The sequence below is a fragment of the Pseudophryne corroboree genome, unplaced genomic scaffold (assembly GCF_028390025.1).
Source record: "Pseudophryne corroboree isolate aPseCor3 unplaced genomic scaffold, aPseCor3.hap2 scaffold_1503, whole genome shotgun sequence".
Classification (NCBI taxonomy): domain Eukaryota; kingdom Metazoa; phylum Chordata; class Amphibia; order Anura; family Myobatrachidae; genus Pseudophryne; species Pseudophryne corroboree.
Window position 1 is genome coordinate 83,507 of NW_026968135.1, and position 23,120 is coordinate 106,626.

At 40.7% G+C, this 23,120-nt stretch overlaps 9 non-coding genes across 9 annotated transcripts; 4 read left to right on the forward strand and 5 right to left on the reverse strand.

Moving 5' to 3' along the window:
- Window positions 1-15,885: 15,885 nt before the first annotated feature.
- Window positions 15,886-16,001, reverse strand: LOC135000159 (U5 spliceosomal RNA). Its single transcript, XR_010202173.1, has one exon. It is a non-coding gene; the product is annotated as a U5 spliceosomal RNA (small nuclear RNA).
- Window positions 16,002-16,276: 275 nt separating this feature from the next.
- Window positions 16,277-16,392, reverse strand: LOC135000157 (U5 spliceosomal RNA). Its single transcript, XR_010202171.1, has one exon. It is a non-coding gene; the product is annotated as a U5 spliceosomal RNA (small nuclear RNA).
- Window positions 16,393-16,666: 274 nt separating this feature from the next.
- Window positions 16,667-16,782, reverse strand: LOC135000158 (U5 spliceosomal RNA). The gene has a single exon (XR_010202172.1). It is a non-coding gene; the product is annotated as a U5 spliceosomal RNA (small nuclear RNA).
- A 286-nt stretch (window positions 16,783-17,068) lies between these two features.
- LOC135000153 (U5 spliceosomal RNA) lies at window positions 17,069-17,184 on the reverse strand. The gene has a single exon (XR_010202168.1). It is a non-coding gene; the product is annotated as a U5 spliceosomal RNA (small nuclear RNA).
- A 270-nt stretch (window positions 17,185-17,454) lies between these two features.
- LOC135000156 (U5 spliceosomal RNA) lies at window positions 17,455-17,570 on the reverse strand. Its single transcript, XR_010202170.1, has one exon. It is a non-coding gene; the product is annotated as a U5 spliceosomal RNA (small nuclear RNA).
- A 144-nt stretch (window positions 17,571-17,714) lies between these two features.
- On the forward strand, window positions 17,715-17,877 carry LOC135000137 (U1 spliceosomal RNA). The gene has a single exon (XR_010202159.1). It is a non-coding gene; the product is annotated as a U1 spliceosomal RNA (small nuclear RNA).
- A 671-nt stretch (window positions 17,878-18,548) lies between these two features.
- On the forward strand, window positions 18,549-18,712 carry LOC135000117 (U1 spliceosomal RNA). Its single transcript, XR_010202139.1, has one exon. It is a non-coding gene; the product is annotated as a U1 spliceosomal RNA (small nuclear RNA).
- A 152-nt stretch (window positions 18,713-18,864) lies between these two features.
- On the forward strand, window positions 18,865-19,027 carry LOC135000151 (U1 spliceosomal RNA). Its single transcript, XR_010202167.1, has one exon. It is a non-coding gene; the product is annotated as a U1 spliceosomal RNA (small nuclear RNA).
- Window positions 19,028-19,698: 671 nt separating this feature from the next.
- LOC135000118 (U1 spliceosomal RNA) lies at window positions 19,699-19,862 on the forward strand. The gene has a single exon (XR_010202140.1). It is a non-coding gene; the product is annotated as a U1 spliceosomal RNA (small nuclear RNA).
- Window positions 19,863-23,120: the final 3,258 nt, after the last annotated feature.

The following is a 23,120-nucleotide window of genomic DNA, read 5'->3' on the forward strand; positions in this document are numbered from 1 at the left end:
TACGTCAGAGAAGGCCAGGTACCCTACACCATAAGAGGGGGTTTGAAATTTTGACTTGTCTACTTAAAGATCACCAAAATCTGATGACAAGGTCAATTACATCCCTGGGTGGGATTGAACCACCAACCTTTTGGTTAATAGCCCATGTAAGTGCAAGAAATCCTGAAGCACTCACTCATCATGGGAAAGTACCAATGTGTTTCTTACAAAAATTCTCCAGATTATTGACTTTTTAAAGTTTTTCTAGGAAACGTTCTAGATGAATGATTATTAGCCTTTGTCAGTATTGACTTTTGTGGCAAAACTTGGTTTACCCTGCACCAGACTGGTTATAATTGAATGACTAAATCTCAAACAACCAACTAAACAGAAAAAATATATCAAGCCCAAGTGGGCAACTATTCTGACGTTGGAGGTGCTCCCAGGAATAGTGTACCAGATACAGAATGATTTGGTGGGTGTGGAAGAGCCCACATCTTACCAAATAGAAGAAATTCCTATATTTGGAGCACTCTTTTGATGATTAATGATGTGAAAAAGATGAAAACTGTCTATAATTAAAACTTAGCTTTTATTTATCCAATACTCAACTAAAATAAAATAACAGGGGTATATTAGACGTATCAATTACTTATTCCCCTTTTAAACAGTGGTAAAAATATGAATAATTCAAAAAAGAGCAAATATCATCATCTTAAAATTATTTGTATATTTTGCTCAACAATGGATGATAAGAAAAATGATAGTAATCTATCAAACTTATCCAATGAACAGCAGTAATCACAGAAATTAATGACAAAAAAATGATAGTAATCTATCAAAAATATCCTGTGAGCAGCAGAGATGATATTGGTGATATAATTAATTACACCTTGCAGAAAAATACTGCTGTGTATGTGAGATCAGCTTCTCCCCATATTTCACAGAGTAAATCTGTGTTTTAACATCTCTTCCATGTTAAAGAGAAAATAATATCCATGTCTGTTAGAGAATACATAGTTACAATTGGGTTTTACTGCAACATTCTGTCTCCAAAATGATTCATTTGTATCTTGAATGAAAAACTGACACATTAGTGTTGTTTGTCAGGTATGTAACAAATGCAAATAAAGAAAAAACAAGATTATGCTGGCATGGATAGTAGAAAATTAGATAGTGACACTCTAGTCTGCTAGTCCCATCTGCTGTCTAACCTCATTCATGAGCGGAGGAAAGATGAGAGTAGGACCGTCGACTGTGTCACAGAAAAAAGATAGAACTGGCACACTGGCTAGAGACCCCAACGTGGTGTTAGATGGGCCCTGATGCTTATGAGCCTTGCAGGGTCCTAAATGCGCCACTTGGGTCTGAGCCAGAGTCCGAAAATGAAATAAAAAGGCCCACAGTAATAGACTAAATCACAATTGTGTTAATAACACTGCATCATTTAGCAACATTTATTGTGCAATGAGATTGCACAAAACAGACCTGCTCCTAATAAAAAACATTGCTGTTGCTAGGTAACAATTGATATTATCTTAATAGGCACAAGTTAAAACAAAATCACAGGTGTTTATATCCCCAATAATTGCGCCTTGTTTATTGCCATGTTTTTGTATGCGTTGGTACTTGTTATTTTATCAAAATTACCTGCAGGTAACTGGTCAAGTGTGAGACTGTAACTCTGAGGGCAAAGGATAGTCGGCACTCCAGTTCACTGATCCCATCTGCTGTCTGACCTCATCATTGGAGCGGAGGACAGATGAGAGTGGGATCGTGGGTTGTGCCGTGGAAAGAAAGGCAGCGGACGGCAGCCTGAGAAGCCGTATGTGGTGTTAGGCGGACCCTGTTGCCACTTGCCTTGCAGGGTCCGGATGCGCCACCGGAGACCGGGTGTCTGTCCGTGAAAGTGAAAGTTGACAGGAAGAGAGAGAGTGTGTGGGGAGTGTCGGGTGAGTGAGTCTGACCCGTAGGTTATTGTACATTACCACTCGCGATCTCCCCGAACTCGATGGATCATTGCCGCTCAGCCGTTCTGAATGACTGCTGTTGGTCACGGCTCCTCCTGCAGTGAGGAGTCCGTGCGTGAGGCCGTTAGTTGGACGTACGTTTCACCACCTGGGCTTGCTCACCTGGCAGCCTATGGTGGTGTTCAGATGGTGCATTTAAAAAGGGGATCATCAACCAATCCCTTTCCTGAGTTCTTAATTGCCTAATTATGGCATAGGTTTGTTCAGCGCTTCCATCCACCTGGCTGTGCTTATTCTATTGAAGCTCCATAAGTAATAGTTAATATACGTAGACCACTAATTATGGCATAATTTTTGTTAAACAATTCTATCCACCAGGCAGTGCTTATTCTATTAAACCTCCATAAATGAAAGTTAATATATGTGGATCACAATGGAATCAATTAAAGTAATGTTCAAAGCGTATGGTGTGTTAGATCAAAAATATCGAATAACGGTTTAATTAATAAACAGAATTTTTTTATGGAGGATAATGGTTAATCAAATCACAGTTATATAAGCTGAAAATCCAACAGAAAAATAAGATTAAAGACAATGTGCGTTTTCTAAACATACATTTAACATAATTAGAATCGACAATATGTTTCAGGAGATTTAAGCTATGACATTCTTAATGCAGAAATTAATTGATTAGTAAGAGGAAATATCTCCTGTGATAATACTAATAATAATAGTGATATCAAAATAAAAGTAATAATCATAATAGGGATAATAGGAAATAATAATAAAAAATAATGAAAATAGATATAAACATGACCGACCTGTTAATCAAAATATGCCAGTGACAGAGGTTGGTGACCCAATCGTCGTAAGTAAGATAAAAGTGACTGTAATTTACTAATTAATAGACGGTTATGATAAATAATAAATAAATAAAACTCTATTTAGAGGAACAAATCTTGTTCTGGAGATGGAAATATTGTGCATTATCCTCGCCGAATATTCATCTTTGATAATATAACCTTAAAGTTTAGGCTTTCCCGCCAAAGTCCGTATAGAGTAAAATTATGCACTGATGAATACGAAGTTGAAATTTGGGGAAATACGGAGGAGAGAAAAATGCAAAATAAATAAAAGTAATAATGATAATAATAAAAAATAATAAATAAGAATAAAAATGAGTATAAATTTGAAAATAATAGTAATAATAATGATAAATGTAAATGGGTATGAGATAGGTATAGATAAGACAATAAATATAACTGTAAAATAAAAATAAATATAAAGAATGTAAAAATAAGAATAAATATAAATATAAAATTAGAAATTAAAAATGAAACATGAAAATTAAGGATTAGAGATTATAAAGATAAATATAAATATAATTTTTTTTTTTTTTATAAAAGGGGGGTGGGGGGGGGCGGGGGTTTGGGAGGGGGGGGGGGGAAATGGGTATGGAGGGACCAGGGGAAAAAAAGCGGGGGAGGGGGGGGGGGGGGAGGAAAAGGGAGGGGGGGGGAGGGGGGAAAAAGAGGGGGGAAAGGGGGAGGGGGGGGAGGGAAGTGAAAACAAAAGGGGGAGGAGAAAAGGGGGGTGTAATTGAGGGAAGGGAAAATTGGAAGGGGAGGGGGAAGGGATGACAGAATGGGGAAAAAAAGGGTTAAATAATGGGAAATGGGTGACTACAGTGCAGGGGAGGCTTGTTTGGTTGTTGTGTATCATTAGTGTTGGTGCTCTGTATTGTGAATGTTATGAAACCTGATTGTGTAGAAATTGACTGCAGGTGATTAATTTAGGTTCTATGTGTAGGTCTGCTCGAAAAATCATCGAGCAGATGTAATTGTGACCTGATGGTTGTGGTATCAGAGATGAAAAATATGTGAATAAAAGTGACAAAATTGAAAAAAGTGACATTAAACACAAAATTAAAAGTGCACATGTGAGAAAACACAAAACAAATGTTTGTGGGTGATAAAGATGTTACCTTGATAGGTAATGTCAAAAAGTGTACCTAGTTGTTGTTCAAAACGGTCTAAAGAGTGTGTATATTCAAATAATAAGAATACTAGTGAGTACAGAATGTGTAAGAATTATAGAAATAAAAATAATGATAATAATAGAACTGGTGAAAAGTGGGGAGGAAAGGGAAAGGATGGTGAGTCAAGGAGGACACCAAGGGGGGAGTAGGTTAAAAATTGGGGTAATAGTTGTATATTGTTGAAATATACTGGTGATTTAATTTGCTATTGCAATTATTATGTTGATACATCTAATGAAAAGTGGCCTGATACACAGCATGTAATGAAAATAGGTCTTGCAGGCCGGGGTAGCACGAATTTGTTGGAGCCTAAGGAAAGGTTGAGTTAAGAAAGGGGAAAGAGAGAAAGAGAGAGAGCGCATACATTGGCGCCATCGAGATCTAAATGGCGTGTCTCAATATCACATGTAAATAATCATCATAGGAACACCGTATAGTTTATGTGTTCGTTGAGACCTGATGGAGCTAAACTTCCCAATAGGTAGGTCCACTGGCTCTCCTTTTTGAGTAGTTCCTGCATTACATCGCCCCCTCTGATTCCAAGTTTGACCTTTTCCAGGCCAAAAGCTTGCATTCGATGGGTGTTGTCATTATGGTGGAGATGAAAATGTCTGGCCACCGTGGTTATTTGTCGGAAGTTCTGCATATCCCTATCCACGTTTCGGATTGTTCCTGCATGTTCCAAAATCCGTTGTTTAAACATCCGTGTGGTTATTCCCACATATCTTTTGCCACACAGGCACTGTAGGCAATACACCACATTGGTTGTTTTGCAGTTGAAGTAATCGGAGATCCTGTGTTGGTTACCAAATTTGTCTGTGATTTCTTGTGTTGGCTTCATATAGTCACAGGCCCTGCAGGTCCCACAAGGGTATGTGCCTCTTACTGAAGGAGAGACGGAAGGGAGTCGTTGGTAATGACTTTGTACCCAATAGTCCTTTAGGTTGGGTGACCTTCTCCAGCTCATCGAGACCTTGTCTCCCAGGCTAGTTGCTAGGTCTGAGTCAGACAACAGAACATGCCAGTGTTTTTGTATACCTTCTTTAAGTTGTCTCCACTCCTGACAGAAGTCTCCCACAAATCTCAGGTCATCTTGATCCTTCACTTTCTTTTCTTGGAAGATGAGGGAATTCCTAGTTGTTTTCAAAAGGGAGTTCCGTGCCTTTTTAATGGATCTATTGCTGTAGCCTCGTTCCTTGAGACGGGCCGCTACCTCCTCACTTTTGTGTCGGTAGGTTGCCTCATCCGAACAGTTCCTCTTTAATCTTAGGAACTCCCCTTTGGGGATGTTCGCCTCCTGTTAGTGCTTCATCTACACGTTATAGCCCTGAATTTTCCAATGCCTAGCTCTTTGCAAAAGAGAGATATTGGCAAGGAAAAGCTGTATTGTACCTTTGCATTTTTCTCCCAAACGAAAGACACTAGAATGAAAATTTTAAAGCCTCCTGTTAGTGCTTCATCTACACGTTATAGCCCTGAATTTTCCAATGCCTATCTCTTTGCAAAAGAGAGATATCGGCAAGGAAAAGCTGTAATGTACCTTTGCATTTTTCTCCCAAACGAAGGACACTAGAATGAAAATTTTAAAGCCTCCTGTTAGTGCTTCATCTACACGTTATAGCCCTGAATTTTCCAATGCCTAGCTCTTTGCAAAAGAGAGATATTGGCAAGGAAAAGCTGTATTGTACCTTTGCATTTTTCTCCCAAACGAAAGACACTAGAATGAAAATTTTAAAGTCTACTGTTAGTGCTTCATCTACACGTTATAGCCCTGAATTTTCCAATGCCTAGCTCTTTGCAAAAGAGAGATATTGGCAAGGAAAAGCTGTATTGTACCTTTGCATTTTTCTCCCAAACGAAAGACACTAGAATGAAAATTTTAAAGCCTCCTGTTAGTGCTTCATCTACACGATATAGCCCTGAATTTTCCAATGCCTATCTCTTTGCAAAAGAGAGATATCGGCAAGGAAAAGCTGTATTGTACCTTTGCATTTTTCTCCCAAACGAAGGACACTAGAATGAAAATTTTAAAGCCTCCTGTTAGTGCTTCATCTACACGTTATAGCCCTGAATTTTCCAATGCCTATTTCTTTGCAAAAGAGAGATATCGGCAAGGAAAAGCTGTATTGTACCTTTGCATTTTTCTCCCAAACGAAAGACACTAGAATGAAAATTTTAAAGCCTACTGTTAGTGCTTCATCTACACGTTATAGCCCTGAATTTTCCAATGCCTAGCTCTTTGCAAAAGAGAGATATCGGCAAGGAAAAGCTGTATTGTACCTTTGCATTTTTCTCCCAAACGAAAGACACTAGAATGAAAATTTTAAAGCCTCCTGTTAGTGCTTCATCTACACGTTATAGCCCTGAATTTTCCAATGCCTATCTCTTTGCAAAAGAGAGATATCGGCAAGGAAAAGCTGTATTGTACCTTTGTTTTTTTCTCCCAAACGAAAGACACTAGAATGAAAATTTTAAAGCCTCCTATTAGTGCTTCATCTACACGTTATAGCCCTGAATTTTCCAATGCCTATCTCTTTGCAAAAGAGAGATATCGGCAAGGAAAAGCTGCATTGTACTTTTGCATTTTTCTCCCAAACGAAAGACACTAGAATGAAAATTTTAAAGCCTCCTGTTAGTGCTTCATCTACACGTTATAGCCCTGAATTTTCCAATGCCTAGCTCTTTGCAAAAGAGAGATATTGGCAAGGAAAAGCTGTATTGTACCTTTGCATTTTTCTCCCAAACGAAAGACACTAGAATGAAAATTTAAAAGCCTCCTGTTAGTGCTTCATGTACGCGGTATAGCCCTGAATTTTCCAATGCCTAGCTCTTTGCAAAAGAGAGATATCGGCAAGGAAAAGCTGTATTGTACCTTTGCATTTTTCTCCCAAACGAAAGACACTAGAATGAAAATTTTAAAGCCTCCTGTTAGTGCTTCATCTACACGTTATAGCCCTGAATTTTCCAATGCCTATCTCTTTGCAAAAGAGAGATATCGGCAAGGAAATGCTGTATTGTACCTTTGCATTTTTCTCCCAAACGAAAGACACTAGAATGAAAATTTTAAAGCCTCCTGTTAGTGCTTCATCTACACGTTATAGCCCTGCATTTTCCAATGCCTATCTCTTTGCAAAAGAGAGATATCGGCAAGGAAAAGCTGCATTGTACTTTTGCATTTTTCTCCCAAACGAAAGACACTAGAATGAAAATTTTAAAGCCTCCTGTTAGTGCTTCATCTACACGTTATTGCCCTGAATTTTCCAATGCCTAGCTCTTTGCAAAAGAGAGATATTGGCAAGGAAAAGCTGTATTGTACCTTTGCATTTTTCTCCCAAACGAAAGACACTAGAATGAAAATTTTAAAGCCTCCTGTTAGTGCTTCATCTACACGTTATAGCCCTGAATTTTCCAATGCCTATCTCTTTGCAAAAGAGAGATATCGGCAAGGAAAAACTGTATTGTACCTTTGCATTTTTCTCCCAAACGAAAGACACTAGAATGAAAATTTTAAAGCCTCCTGTTAGTGCTTCATCTACACGTTATAGCCCTGAATTTTCCAATGCCTATCTCTTTGCAAAAGAGAGATATCGGCAAGGAAAAGCTGTATTGTACCTTTGCATTTTTCTCCCAAACGAAGGACACTAGAATGAAAATTTTAAAGCCTCCTATTAGTGCTTCATCTACACGTTATAGCCCTGAATTTTCCAATGCCTATCTCTTTGCAAAAGAGAGATATCGGCAAGGAAAAGCTGTATTGTACCTTTGCATTTTTCTCCCAAACGAAGTACACTAGAATGAAAATGTTAAAGCCTCCTGTTAGTGCTTCATCTACACGTTATAGCCCTGAATTTTCCAATGCCTATCTCTTTGCAAAAGAGAGATATCGGCAAGGAAAAGCTGTATTGTACCTTTGCATTTTTCTCCCAAACGAAAGACACTAGAATGAAAATTTTAAAGCCTCCTGTTAGTGCTTCATCTACACGTTATAGCCCTGAATTTTCCAATGCCTATCTCTTTGCAAAAGAGAGATATCGGCAAGGAAATGCTGTATTGTACCTTTGCATTTTTCTCCCAAACGAAAGACACTAGAATGAAAATTTTAAAGCCTCCTGTTAGTGCTTCATCTACACGTTATAGCCCTGCATTTTCCAATGCCTATCTCTTTGCAAAAGAGAGATATCGGCAAGGAAAAGCTGCATTGTACTTTTGCATTTTTCTCCCAAACGAAAGACACTAGAATGAAAATTTTAAAGCCTCCTGTTAGTGCTTCATCTACACGTTATAGCCCTGAATTTTCCAATGCCTAGCTCTTTGCAAAAGAGAGATATTGGCAAGGAAAAGCTGTATTGTACCTTTGCATTTTTCTCCCAAACGAAAGACACTAGAATGAAAATTTTAAAGCCTACTGTTAGTGCTTCATCTACACGTTATAGCCCTGAATTTTCCAATGCCTAGCTCTTTGCAAAAGAGAGATATCGGCAAGGAAAAGCTGTATTGTACCTTTGCATTTTTCTCCCAAACGAAAGACACTAGAATGAAAATTTTAAAGCCTCCTGTTAGTGCTTCATCTACACGTTATAGCCCTGAATTTTCCAATGCCTATCTCTTTGCAAAAGAGAGATATCGGCAAGGAAAAGCTGTATTGTACCTTTGCTTTTTTCTCCCAAACGAAAGACACTAGAATGAAAATTTTAAAGCCTCCTATTAGTGCTTCATCTACACGTTATAGCCCTGAATTTTCCAATGCCTATCTCTTTGCAAAAGAGAGATATCGGCAAGGAAAAGCTGCATTGTACTTTTGCATTTTTCTCCCAAACGAAAGACACTAGAATGAAAATTTTAAAGCCTCCTGTTAGTGCTTCATCTACACGTTATAGCCCTGAATTTTCCAATGCCTAGCTCTTTGCAAAAGAGAGATATTGGCAAGGAAAAGCTGTATTGTACCTTTGCATTTTTCTCCCAAACGAAAGACACTAGAATGAAAATTTAAAAGCCTCCTGTTAGTGCTTCATCTACACGGTATAGCCCTGAATTTTCCAATGCCTAGCTCTTTGCAAAAGAGAGATATCGGCAAGGAAAAGCTGTATTGTACCTTTGCATTTTTCTCCCAAACGAAAGACACTAGAATGAAAATTTTAAAGCCTCCTGTTAGTGCTTCATCTACACGTTATAGCCCTGAATTTTCCAATGCCTATCTCTTTGCAAAAGAGAGATATCGGCAAGGAAATGCTGTATTGTACCTTTGCATTTTTCTCCCAAACGAAAGACACTAGAATGAAAATTTTAAAGCCTCCTGTTAGTGCTTCATCTACACGTTATAGCCCTGCATTTTCCAATGCCTATCTCTTTGCAAAAGAGAGATATCGGCAAGGAAAAGCTGCATTGTACTTTTGCATTTTTCTCCCAAACGAAAGACACTAGAATGAAAATTTTAAAGCCTCCTGTTAGTGCTTCATCTACACGTTATTGCCCTGAATTTTCCAATGCCTAGCTCTTTGCAAAAGAGAGATATTGGCAAGGAAAAGCTGTATTGTACCTTTGCATTTTTCTCCCAAACGAAAGACACTAGAATGAAAATTTTAAAGCCTCCTGTTAGTGCTTCATCTACACGTTATAGCCCTGAATTTTCCAATGCCTATCTCTTTGCAAAAGAGAGATATCGGCAAGGAAAAACTGTATTGTACCTTTGCATTTTTCTCCCAAACGAAAGACACTAAAATGAAAATTTTAAAGCCTCCTGTTAGTGCTTCATCTACACGTTATAGCCCTGAATTTTCCAATGCCTATCTCTTTGCAAAAGAGAGATATCGGCAAGGAAAAGCTGTATTGTACCTTTGCATTTTTCTCCCAAACGAAGGACACTAGAATGAAAATTTAAAAGCCTCCTGTTAGTGCTTCATCTACACGGTATAGCCCTGAATTTTCCAATGCCTATCTCTTTGCAAAAGAGAGATATCGGCAAGGAAAAGCTGTATTGTACCTTTGCATTTTTCTCCCAAACGAAAGACACTAGAATGAAAATTTTAAAGCCTCCTGTTAGTGCTTCATCTACACGTTATAGCCCTGAATTTTCCAATGCCTAGCTCTTTGCAAAAGAGAGATATTGTGCTTCCTAGCTGTTTTTTATAAAATCACTTAATTAAATCTAACTCTGATTACGTCAGAGAAGGCCAGGTACCCTACACCATAAGAGGGGGTTTGAAATTTTGACTTGTCTACTTAAAGATCACCAAAATCTGATGACAAGGTCAATTACATCCCTGGGTGGGATTGAACCTCCAACCTTTTGGTTAATAGCCCATGTAAGTGCAAGAAATCCTGAAGCACTCACTCATCATGGGGAAAGTACCAATGTGTATCTTGATTATTGACTTTTTAAAGTTTTTCTAGGAAACGTTCTAGATGAATGATTATTAGCCTTTGTCAGTATTGACTTTTGCAAGGTGTCTCTGTGGCGCAATCAGTTAGTGTGTAAGGCTATTAACCAAAAGGTTGGTGGTTCAATCCCACCCAGGGACTTAATTGACCTTGTTATCAGATTTTGGTGATCTTTAAGTAGACAAGTCAAAATTTCAAACCCACTGTTATGGTGTAGGGTACCTGGCCTTCTCTGATGTTTAGATTTGATTCAGTGATTTTATAAAAACAGCTAGGAAGCACAATTTAGCAGTGGGTTGCAGAGAAAAAGAAATATGCTGGCAGAAAAATCCAATTGAGTGATTAAACAGCTCTTCATTTTCTGGCTTTATTTTTATACTAACAAATTTGTTCTCTGAAAAGTGTCCACAAAGCCAAGTCTCTGATTAACACCTTTGTAGGGATGGTTTTTCACCTATTACTAAATTAAACTTGCTTCATTGGAAAGGCAGCAAGATGCATCCTCATTTCAATGTCTACTGAAATAATACAGGTTGACACCAGGAAACATTAACGCCACTGCATCCTTGCTGCTTTCGCATGTGGAAGTCTGTTTAATGTGAAAACAAGGTGATATCTAATTAGCACACAGGTAAGGAATTAAGAAAATCTTTATTTAAGGGTGAAGATGTTTCTCACAAAATCGTTGCCCCAATGCATCATTGAAATTCAAGCTGGAAAGATGATTTTAATATATCACTTGTACATTTTGCATTGCTCTTCTGGTGACAATGTAGTTTGTTTTGTCAATTACCATTTTAATAATCGGGTAAAGAAAATTAATTGGATTTTTGAAAGAAAACAATACTGTCAATATACTATTAAAACAAATTAAAATGGTAAAAGTTATTGTACTTTAAGTAAAAATAAAAGAGCAAAAATATCAATCCCAGTTTTTGATTACTTTAATTAACAAAAAAAAATGCACATAGCAGAGGATAGTTTCGATCAATCAACCTCTGGGTTATGGGCCCAGCATGCTTCCATTGCACTACTCTGCTGCTCATGGAAGTGTAAGAGATCCTGAAGACTAAATTGATTAAAGGCCTAAAAGTACTGGACTATAAGGAAAGACTTACTAGGCTGAATATTTATACACTAGAAAAGAGGTGCCTAAGAGGAGATATTATTAATATCTTCAAATATGTAAAGATACATAACAAAGAGTTATCAGAGGAATTATTTATTAAACGAACACGTGGTCACTCGCTGCGACTGGAGGAAAGTTCAGAACGCAATGGAGGAAAGGTTTCTTCACTGTTAGGGCAATCAGGATGTGGAATTCCCTGCCAGGGAAGGTGGTAATGGCGGACTCTGTAATTGGATTTAAAAAAGGAATGGATACATTTCTGAATGAAAAAGCTATCCAAGGTTATAATACTTAAAATATCAACATGGTTAATCCGGGGGTAACATGAGTTATAGTAGCTAACTAGTCATAAAACATTATTCAGCAAGTATGTAGAATCATCACAACTTAAAACAGGTTGAACACGATGGGCAATTTGCCTCTATTCAACCTCAAAAACTATGTTACTATATTACTATGTTATTGTAGTATACAGAACACCACAATGCAATGAGCAGTGATAGTGAGCACTGATGAGGATACTAGAACTGACACTGAGCAGCAAGATGCAGCACTGGACTATTAGTAATGTACTGTAGTATGCTGAGTACCACAATGCAGCACAAGACAATGAGCAGTGATACTGAGCACTGATGAGGATACTACTGAGAACTGACACTGAGCAGGAGAGACACACTACTAGTATTACTGAGCAGCAATAAGTAACCACTGATACTGAGCACTGATATTGAGATTTCCACTGAGAGAACATAGCCACGTCCTCTCCGCTCTCTCTTCAATGCACGAGTAAAAATGGCAGCAACGCGCAGCTCTTTATATGGAATCCGAATCTCGCGAGAATCCGACAGCGGGATGATGACATTTTCCCTTGTTCAGGTTTTCCGAGTCAGGCGGGAACAACCGAGCCTGCCTCGGACCAGTGTAAACAACGTGGAGTTCGTGGGGAATTCGGTTCTCGGAGAACCGAACCCGCTCCTCTCTACCTTATACCCATCAATTTTTTTATTTTCAATCTAAGCCCCTGCAGTTTTCTGTAAGCATCTGCTTCGCTATGATGATCAACAAGTCACAAGGGCAAACACTCAGGGTTTGAGGCGTAGATCTTAGGACCAGCTGCTACAAGCATGGCAGAGGTGTCACTATCACTGGTGACACCCAGAGAGGTGGCGAGGGAGATTGTAATGCAGTGCGCGCAGATAAGCAGCGCAATGGTAAAAAGGAGGCATGGTTTCATAGGTAGGGGCGTGGCCTGGTGGCCTGAATCTACATTTTGTTGCTCCGGGTGTCCCGGGGGTTGGGGGCTGCACCCGGGGACTAGTGTGTGAGCGGTGCTGGCTCCTGCACAGTGACAGGGCATGGCCACCCAGCATGACGCCTCCCTTCTTGACCATGCTGTAATTGCAGTCGCACTGCAGTTCAGCGTGATCATAAAAAATGGTGTAGGCTCCTGCTGGTGCAGACTGTATGTGCGCGCAGGAAGCCGCCACCATTTTTGTGATCACAGCGGCTGAATGTGATGTCATACAGCCGCTGTGACCACGCCCCCTGTGTCTCCTCCGTTGCAGACCCCATTTTGAAGCCTTGCCCCCGCACCGCTCCATCCCTGACTTGGAAATGGAGTGTTGCTGACCCACCTCTCCCCCCCTTCCCCGCCCCGATTGACAGGCAGAGGCGATCACATTCTCTGCGGGGTGCCGCAGAAAATGCAGGCACATGCGTATGCTCTTAGCAATTTTTGCAGTTGGATCGCTTATTGCGATTGCAATCCAACCTGAATCAGGCCCTATTACCTATCACAATGCGCTGCGGGCAGTACAAAATTGGGTTAATATAGGAGAAAAACCCCCAGACCTGTGCTCCTTAACTGTACCTGGTGGCTAGTGGAGCGGCTGCCCAGTAATCAGTGTCCACCGCAGTGCGCACACGGCCCACCCCCTACGGCCTCGCTCCCCTTCATCAGCGGCCTCGTGATCCGGAAGGGTGGTGTGTGTGTGACTGACCTTAGGATGAAACCGGAGCCTCCGCTGCAGTGACCCAGCAACCAGGGCACGGGAGTATACAGCGCCGCTGGGAGTGATGAAGCTGCAGTAAAGATGTCTATTAGACCTAGCCTGCTGCAGCCCTTGTAGATTCTCATAAAACAAGTTCTTCTTTTCTTGTCAAAATTAATAGCTAAGAATAGGCTGCCTGAGGCAGGCCCCTGTTAATTGGCCTGCTACTGAAGGCACCAACTACAAACTGAGCTCCCTGTTCATGGAAGCGGGGTTATAGAGGAGAATGCACTGAGCTTCTTGGGAACAGTCAAAAGCTTTGAGCCGGTTGGTGCCTCAGATCAAGATCCTACTCTACACCCCAATGTGAATCCTTGTGGAGTCCAGTGTACCCCACAGAAGAAATTAATGTGTCACACCCATTGGCAGCAACCTTAGAATAGCTGCTGACGGGCACAATTGAGAAAGGAAGGGGGGGGGGGACATTTGAATCCAGCACATAGATGCAATTCAAATATGTAATTTGTACCTTCCTATTTTAAAATATAATGGATGAACCTCACCCTGTGAGAACAATCTTCATGATCAAGAGATCTAATATGTAAAATAAGTATGAGTTGGGATAGGGCTGGGGAGGGTGGCAGCTCGGGCAGCCCCTCCCCCGTCAAGTTAAGGAGATTCAACTGAGGAAGCACAAGGGAACTCTCGTCTGGGGACAACAACTGCAGGGAGACCACATCTTTTCAGATGAACATGGGAGGGCGGAAGGCTGCCTAATACTGAAGCACCATCAAATATCAAACCATATCCAACAACTAGTACAAGCATTCCTGGGGGAAGGTCTGCAGCAGACGGATTTGCATACGGTGATGTCATCCAAGCAGTGGGCCAAAGTTGGCTGGAACCCTCATCTGCATATAAAAAGAGAAAAGGGGCATGCAGGGCATGGCGGCCTTTTGCAGTGCTTGGATGACCCCTAGTTCGCATTAAACACCCCCACCCTCCTTTGGTGTGGGGCTCATGTTGGCCATGCCCCATCCCCTGAAGCATTCATGCTGATTTCTTGCAGCAGCTGGGCACTGTAACAGCTCCAGAGCTGCTCTGTAAGGCAAGTAAAAGGGTGTGGGCCCTGCAGCACCACCTGTAGTTCGCATTGTGCGTTGGAAGGCACAAAGTAAGCAGACGGGAGGAGAAGTCAGGATAGTACACAAGGGCATCCTTTTCTCTTAGTCCGTAGAGGATGCTGGGGTCACATTAAGAACCATGGGGTATAGACGGGATCCGCAAGAGACATGGGCACTTTAAGACTTTCAAAGGGTGTGAACTGGCTCCTCCCTCTATGCCCCTCCTCCAGACTCCAGTTATAGGAACTGTGCCCAGGGAGACGGACATTTCGAGGAAAGGATTTATTGTTAAACTAAGGTGAGCATCTTACCAGCTCACACCTTAAGCATGCCGCAGAACGTGGCATTCAACAGAACACAAGCCAACGGCATGAACAATTGCAGCAAAAAGCTGACCAGAACCGTAACACAACATGTGTATAACCACAAGTAATAACTGCAGACACAGTATGGACTGGGACGGGTGCCCAGCATCCTCTACGTACTAAGAGAAAAGGATTTACCGGTAGGTATTAAAATCCTATTTTCTCATACGACCTAGAGGATGCTGGGGTCACATTAAGAACCATGGGGTTATACCAAAGCTCTTGAACGGGTGGGAGAGTGCGTACGACTCTGCAGCACCGAATGACCCAACTTGAGGTTATCATCAGCCAAGGTATCAAACTTGTAAAACTTAGCAAAAGTGTTTACTAAATAGCTGCTCGGCAAAGTTGCAATGCCGAGACTCCCCGACCAGCTGCCCAGGATGAACCCACCTTTCTAGTAGAATGGGTCTTCACCTAATTCAGTAACGGCAATCCTGCCGTGGAATGAGCATGCTGAATCTTACCACAGATCCAGCGCATAATGGTCTGCATGGAAGCAGGACACCCAATCATGTTGGGAGCATACAGGACAAACAGAGCCTCTGTTTTCCTAATCTGAACCGTTCTGGTGACATAAATTTTCAAAGTTCTGACCACAGCCAGAGACTTTGACTCAACGAAGGTGTCAGTGGCCAAAGGCACCATGTGGAAAGATGAACCACCTTCGGCAGAAATTGTTGACGTGTCCTCAATTCTGCTCTATCTTCATGAAAGATCAAATAAAGGCTCTTGTGATACGGCATGGTTTGTACTGTTTTCCATGTGCTCCCAGATCTTTCAAGCAAGTAGCATGGTCAAGAAAGTTCTGTTTGAAAAGAAACAAACATTTACTGTCATTGTTATGCAAATAAACTTACATTAAAGCTAACAAGAAAGCACACTCGTTCTGTCTTTAAACTGATAAAAGAAACCCCAATAATATGGGGCATGCAAAAATTGAGATAAAACTCAGTTTTGCTCCTCTCCACGGAAATCTTTAATAAAAGGCGAAATATTTGTTAGTTCTGAAGAGAAACCAGAGCATGACCAAGATTCCACCTGTCGCCTGAGTGCCATGCCAGCAGTTCTCATTCAGCTCAAAGTGAGCACCCAATTTGAATGAAAGAAAGCAGATTTCTCACCAGGCTTCCCCTTGCTATAAACATGGTTTGTACTCTTTTCCATGTGCTCCCAGATCTTTCAAACAATTAGTGTGGTCAAGAAAGTTCTGTTTGAAAAGAAACAAACATTTACTGTCATTTCTATGCAAATGAGCTTACATTAAAGCACACTCGTTCTATCTTTAAACCAATAAAATAAAACCCCAATAAGATGGGGCATGCAAAAATTGAGATAAAACTCAGTTTTGCTCCTCTCCACGGAAATCTTTAGTAAAAGGCGAAAGATTTGTTCGTTCTGAAGAGAAACCACAGCATGACCAAGATTCTACCTGTCGCCTGAGTGCCATGCCAGCAGTCCTCATTCAGCTCAAAGTGAGCACCCAATTTGAAAGAAAGAAAGCAGATTTCTCACCAGGCTTCCCCTTGCTATAAACATGGTTTGTACTCTTTTCCATGTGCTCCCAGATCTTTCAAGCAATTAGTATAGTCAAGAAAGTTCTGTTTGAAAAGAAACAAACATTTACTGTCATTTCTACGCAAATGAGCTTACATTAAAGCACACTCGTTCTATCTTTAAACTGATAAAAGAAACCCCAATAAGACGGGGCATGCAAAAATTGAGATAAAACTCAGTTTTGCTCCTCTCCATGGAAATCTTTAGTAAAAGGCGAAAGATTTGTTCGTTCTGAAGAGAAACCAGAGCATGACCAAGATTCCACCTGTCGCCTGAGTGCCGTGCCAGCAGTCCTCATTCAGTTCAAAGTGAGCACCCAATTTGAAAGAAAGAAAGCAGATTTCTCACCAGGCTTCCCCTTGCTATAAGCATGGTTTGTACTCTTTTCCATGTGCTCCCAGATCTTTCAAGCAATTAGTATGGTCAAGAAAGTTCTGCTTGAAAAGAAACAGACATTTATTGTCATTGTTATGCAAATAAACTTACATTAAAGCTAACAAGAAAGCACACTCGTTCTGTCTTTAATCCGATAAAAGAAACCCCAATAATATGGGGCATGCAAAAATTGAGATAAAACTCAGTTTTGCTCCTCTCCACGGAAATCTTTAGTAAAAGGCGAAAGATTTGTTCGTTCTGAAGAGAAACCAGAGCATGACCAAGATTCCACCTGTCGCCTGAGTGCCGTGCCAGCAGTCCTTATTCAGATCAAAGTGAGCGCCCAATTTGAAAGAAAGCAGATTTCTCACCTGTCTTCTCCTTGCTATAAGCATGGTTTGTACTGTATTCCATGTGCTCCCAGATCTTTCAAGCAAGTAGCATGGTCAAGAAAGTTCTGTTTGAAAAGAAACAAACATTTACTGTCATTTCTATGCAAATGAGCTTACATTAAAGCACACTCATTCTATCTTTAAACCGATAAAAGAAACCCCAAAAAGATGGGGCATGCAAAAATTGAGATAAAACTCGGTTTTGCTCCTCTCCACGGAAATCTTTAGTAAAAGGCGAAAGATTTGTTCGTTCTGAAGAGAAACCAGAGCATGACCAAGATTTTTATCTGAAAATATGTGTTCTCCCTGCAGTTGTTGTCCCCAGATGAGAGTTCCCTTGTGCTGCCTCAGTTGAATCTCCTTTACTTGACAGGGGGATGCTCGAGCAGCGACCCTCCCCAGCTCTAGCCCAACTCCTACTTACCTGCCAGGTGAGATACTATGATCATGAAGGTGCTTCTCCCAGGGCAAGGCTCACCCATTGCACTCTGGGTGTGCTGCTTCTGCGATTTCCCCAAATGTGGGAAACTTGACTGCATAATTTGTGTTTCCCCTGGTCGGCTCTCGTATAATTCAGATCTCTTTGTCTCAGGTCTCTCTCCAGCCTAGTTTGCTGTCTGTTTCTACTTCTCTTTTCTTGAGCCGCTCCCTTCTATGCCCTTGCGCACTATCCTGACTTCTCCCGTCTGCTTACTTCGTGCCTTCCAACGCACAATGCAAACTACAGGTAGTGCTGCAGGACCCACACCCTTTTACTTGCCTTACAGAGCGTCTCTGGAGCAGTTACAGTGCCCAGCTGCTGCAAGAAATCAGCTTGAATGCTTCAGGGGCTGGGGAATAGCCAACATGAGCCCCACACCGAAGGAGGGTGGAGGTGTGTAATGCGAACTAGGGGTCATCCAAGCGCCGCAAAAGGCCGCCATGCCCTGCACGCCCCTTGTCTCTTTTCATATGCAGACGAGGGTTGAAGCCAACTTTGACCCACTGTTTGGATGACATCACCATATGCAAATCCATCTGCTGCAGGCCTTCCCCCAGGAATGCTTGCACTAGTTGTTGCATTTGGTTTGTTGTTTGGGGGTGCTTCAGTATTAGGCAGCCTTCTGCCCTCCCATGTTCATCTGAAAATATGTGTTCTCCCTGCAGTTGTTGTCCCCAGATGAGAGTTCCCTTGTGCTGCCTCAGTTGAATCTCCTTTACTTGACAGAGATGTGCCTGAGCAGCGGCCCTCCCCAGCCCTATCCCAAATCATACTTATTTTGCATAGGCGATACCATGGTCATGAAGATTGTTCTCCCAGGGTGAGGTTCATTCATTGCATTCTGGGTATGCTGACCCCTGTGATTTCCCCAAATGTGGGAAACTCGACTGCATTATTTGTGGTAGTGGGGGACTGTGTTTGTGCTTTCCTCTGGTCAGCTCTGGTAAAAATCAGATTTCTTTATCTCAGATCTTCCTCTAGCCTTGTTCTTCTTTCGAGAGTTCCCTTGTGCTGCCTCAGTTGGATCTCTTTCACTTGACAGGGGGGTGCCCGAGCAGCGACCCTCCCCAGCTCTAGCCCAACTCCTACTTACCTGCCAGGTGAGATACTATGATCATGAAGGTGCTTCTCCCAGGGCAAGGCTCACCCATTGCACTCTAGTTGTGCTGCCCCTGTGATTTCCCCAAATGTGGGAAACTTGACTGCATAATTTGTGTTTCCCTTGGTCGGCTCTCGTATAATTCAGATCTCTTTGTCTCAGGTCTCTCTCCAGCCTAGTTTGCTGTCTGTTTCCACTTCTCTTTTCTTGAGCCGCTCCCTTCTATGCCCTTGCGCACTATCCTGACTTCTCCCGTCTGCTTACTTCGTGCCTTCCAACGCACAATGCAAACTACAGGTAGTGCTGCAGGGCCCACACCCTTTTACTTGCCTTACAGAGCAGCTCTGGAGCAGTTACAGTGCCCAGCTGCTGCAAGAAATCAGCTTGAATGCTTCAGGGGCTGGGGCATAGCCAACATGAGCCCCACACCGAAGGAGGGTGGAGGTGTGTAATGCGAACTAGGGGTCATCCAAGCGCCGCAAAAGGCCGCCATGCCCTGCACGCCCCTTTTCTCTTTTCATATGCAGACGAGGGTTGAAGCCAACTTTGACCCACTGCTTGGATGGCATCACCATATGCAAATCCATCTGCTGCAGGCCTTCCCCCAGGAATGCTTGCACTAGTTGTTGCATTTGGTTTGTTGTTTGGGGGTGCTTCAGTATTAGGCAGCCTTCTGCCCTCCCATGTTCATCTGAAAATATGTGTTCTCCCTGCAGTTGTTGTCCCCAGATGAGAGTTCCCTTGTGCTGCCTCAGTTGAATCTCCTTTACTTGACAGAGATGTGCCTGAGCAGCGGCCCTCCCCAGCCCTATCCCAAATCATACTTATTTTGCATAGGAGAGACCATGGTCTTGAAGATTGTTCTCCCAGGGTGAGGTTCATTCATTGCATTCTGGGTATGCTGACCCATGTGATTTCCCCAAATGTGGGAAACTCAACTGCATTATTTGTGGTAGTGGGGGACTGTGTTTGTGCTTTCCTCTGGTCAGCTCTAGTAAAAGTCAGATTTCTTTGTTTCAGTTCTTCCTCTAGCCTTGTTCTTCTTTCGAGAGTTCCCTTGTGCTGCCTCAGTGTGTATGGTTATTAATCAAAAGGTTGGTGGTTCAATCCCACTAAGGGACGTAATTGACCTTGTTATCAGATTTTGGTGATATTTAAGTAGACAAGTCAAAATTTCAAACCCCCTGTTATGGTGTAGGGTACCTGGCCTTCTCTGATGTAATCAGAGTTAGATTTGATTCAGTGATTTTATAAAAACAGCTAGGAAGCACAATTTAGCAGTGGGTTGCAGAGAAAAAGAAATATGCTGGCAAAAAAATCCAATTGAGTGATTAAACAGCTCTTCATTTTCTGGCTTTATTTTTATGCTAACAAATTTGTACTCTGAAAAGTGTCCACAAAGCCAAGTCTCTGATTAACACCTTTGTAGGGATGGTTTTTCACCTATTACTAAATTAAACTTGCTTCATTGGAAAGGCAGCAAGATGCATCCTCATTTCAATGTCTACTGAAATAATACAGGTTGACACCAGGAAACATTAACGCCACTGCATCCTTGCTGCTTTCGCATGTGGAAGTCTGTTTAATGTGAAAACAAGGTGATATCTAATTAGCACACAGGTAAGGAATTAAGAAAATCTTTATTTAAGGGTGAAGGTGTTTCTCACAAAATCGTTGCCCCAATGCATCATTGAAATTCAAGCTGGAAAGATGATTTTAATATATCACTTGTACATTTTGTATTGCTCTTCTGGTGACAATGTAGTTTGTTTTTGTCAATTACCATTTTAATAATAGGGTAAAGAAAATTAAGTGGATTTTTGAAAGAAAACAATACTGTCAATATACTATTAAAACAAATTAAAATGGTAAAAGTTAGTGTACTTTAAGTAAAAATAAAAGAGCAAAAATATCAATCCCAGTTTTGGATTACTTTAATTAACAAAAAAAATGCATATAGCAGAGGATAGTTTCAATCTGCCTACCTCTGGGTTATGGGCCCAGCATTTTTCCATTGCAGTACTCTGCTGCACATGTAAGTGCAAGAGATCCTGAAGCACTCACTCATCATGGGAAAGTACCAATGTGTTTCTTCGTTGGTTGATGGAAGAAACATCTTACAAAAACTCTCCAGATTATTGACTTTTTAAAGTTTTTCTAGGAAACGTTCTAGATGAATGCTTATTAGCCTTTGTCAGTACGTACGTTTGTAAAGTGTCTCTGTGGCGCAATCTGTTAGTGTGTTTGGTTATTAATCAAAGGGTTGGTGGTTCAATCCCACCCAGGGATGTAATTGACCTTGTTATCAGATTTTGGTGATCTTTAAGTAGACAAGTCAAAATTTCAAACCCCCTTCTTATGGTGTAGGGTACCTGGCCTACTCTGATGTAATCAGAGTTAGATTTGAATCAGTGATTTTATAAAAAAAAACAGCTAGGAAGCACAATTTAGCAGTGGGTTGCAGAGAAAAAGAAATAAGCTGGCAGAAAAATCCAATTGAGTGATTAAACAGCTCTTCATTTTCTGGCTTTATTTTTATGCTAACAAATTTGTTCTCTGAAAAGTGTCCACAAAGCTAAGTCTCTGATTAACACCTTTGTAGGGATGGTTTTTCACCTATTACTAAATTAAACTTGCTTCATTGGAAAGGCAGCAAGATGCATCCTCATTTCAATGTCTACTGAAATAATACAGGTTGACACCAGGAAACATTAACGCCACTGCATCCTTGCTGCTTTCGCATGTGGAAGTCTGTTTAATGTGAAAACAAGGTGATATCTAATTAGCACACAGGTAAGGAATTAAGAAAATCTTTATTTAAGGGTGAAGATGTTTCTCACAAAATCGTTGCCCCAATGCATCATTGAAATTCAAGCTGGAAAGATGATTTTAATATATCACTTGTACATTTTGTATTGCTCTTCTGGTGACAATGTAGTTTGTTTTTGTCAATTACCATTTTAATAATCGGGTAAAGAAAATTAATTGGATTTTTGAAAGAAAACAATACTGTCAATATACTATTAAAACAAATTAAAATGGTAAAAGTTATTGTACTTTAAGTAAAAATAAAAGAGCAAAAATATCAATCCCAGTTTTGGATTACTTTAATTAACAAAAAAAAAATGCATATAGCAGAGGATAGTTTCAATCTGCCTACCTCTGGGTTATGGACCCAGCATGCTTCCATTACAGTACTCTGCTGCACATGTAAGTGCAAGAGGTCCTGAAGCACTCACTTATCATGGGAAAGTACCAATGTGTTTCTTCATTGGTTGATGGAAGAAACATCTTACAAAAACTCTCCACATTATTGACTTTTTAAAATGTTTCTAGGAAACGTTCTAGATGAATGCTTATTAGCCTTTGTCAGTATGTACTTTTGCAAAGTGTCGCTGTGGCGCAATCAGTTAGTGTGTATGGTTATTAACCAAAAGGTTGGTGGTTCAATCCCACCCAGGGACGTAATTGACCTTGTTATCAGATTTTGGTGATCTTTAAGTAGACAAGTCAAAATTTCAAACCCCCTGTTATGGTGTAGGGTACCTGGCCTTCTCTGATGTAATCAGAGTTAGATTTGATTCAGTGATTTTATAAAAACAGCTAGGAAGCACAATTTAGCAGTGGGTTGCAGAGAAAAAGAAATATGCTGGCAAAAAAATCCAATTGAGTGATTAAACAGCTCTTCATTTTCTGGCTTTATTTTTATGCTAACAAATTTGTTCTCTGAAAAGTGTCCACAAAGCCAAGTCTCTGATTAACACCTTTGTAGGGATGGTTTTTCACCTATTACTAAATTAAACTTGCTTCATTGGAAAGGCAGCAAGATGCATCCTCATTTCAATGTCTACTGAAATAATACAGGTTGACACCAGGAAACATTAACGCCACTGCATCCTTGCTGCTTTCGCATGTGGAAGTCTGTTTAATGTGAAAACAAGGTGATATCTAATTAGCACACAGGTAAGGAATTAAGAAAATCTTTATTTAAGGGTGAAGGTGTTTCTCACAAAATCGTTGCCCCAATGCATCATTGAAATTCAAGCTGGAAAGATGATTTTAATATATCACTTGTACATTTTGTATTGCTCTTCTGGTGACAATGTAGTTTGTTTTTGTCAATTACCATTTTAATAATAGGGTAAAGAAAATTAAGTGGATTTTTGAAAGAAAACAATACTGTCAATATACTATTAAAACAAATTAAAATGGTAAAAGTTATTGTACTTTAAGTAAAAATAA